Here is a 391-nt window from a genome sequence, read left to right as displayed (position 1 = left end):
TTGGTCCTCTGTCCTACACCAGAGACCATGTTAGATTGGTCCTCTGTCCTACACCAGAGACCATGTTAGATTGGTCCTCTGTCCTACACCAGAGACCATGTTAGACTGGTCCTCTGTCTAACATGGTCCTACACCAGAGACCGCGTTAGACTGGTCCTCTGTCCTACACCAGAGACCGCGTTAGACTGGTCCTCTGTCCTATACCAGAGACCACGTTAGACTGGTCCTCTGTCCTAGACCAGAGACCACGTTAGACCGGTCCTCTGTCCTAGACCAGAGACCACGTTAGACCGGGCCTCTGTCCTAGACCAGAGACCGTGTTAGACCGGTCCTCTGTCCTAGACCAGAGACCACGTAAGACCGGTCCTCTGTCCTAGACCAGAGACCACGT

This window comes from Cyprinodon variegatus, unplaced genomic scaffold (genome assembly GCF_000732505.1).
Source record: "Cyprinodon variegatus isolate N-32 unplaced genomic scaffold, C_variegatus-1.0 Scaffold472, whole genome shotgun sequence".
Taxonomy (NCBI): Eukaryota; Metazoa; Chordata; class Actinopteri; order Cyprinodontiformes; family Cyprinodontidae; genus Cyprinodon; species Cyprinodon variegatus.
The sequence above is the reverse complement of the archived record's forward strand: the minus strand, read 5'-3'. Positions refer to the sequence as shown.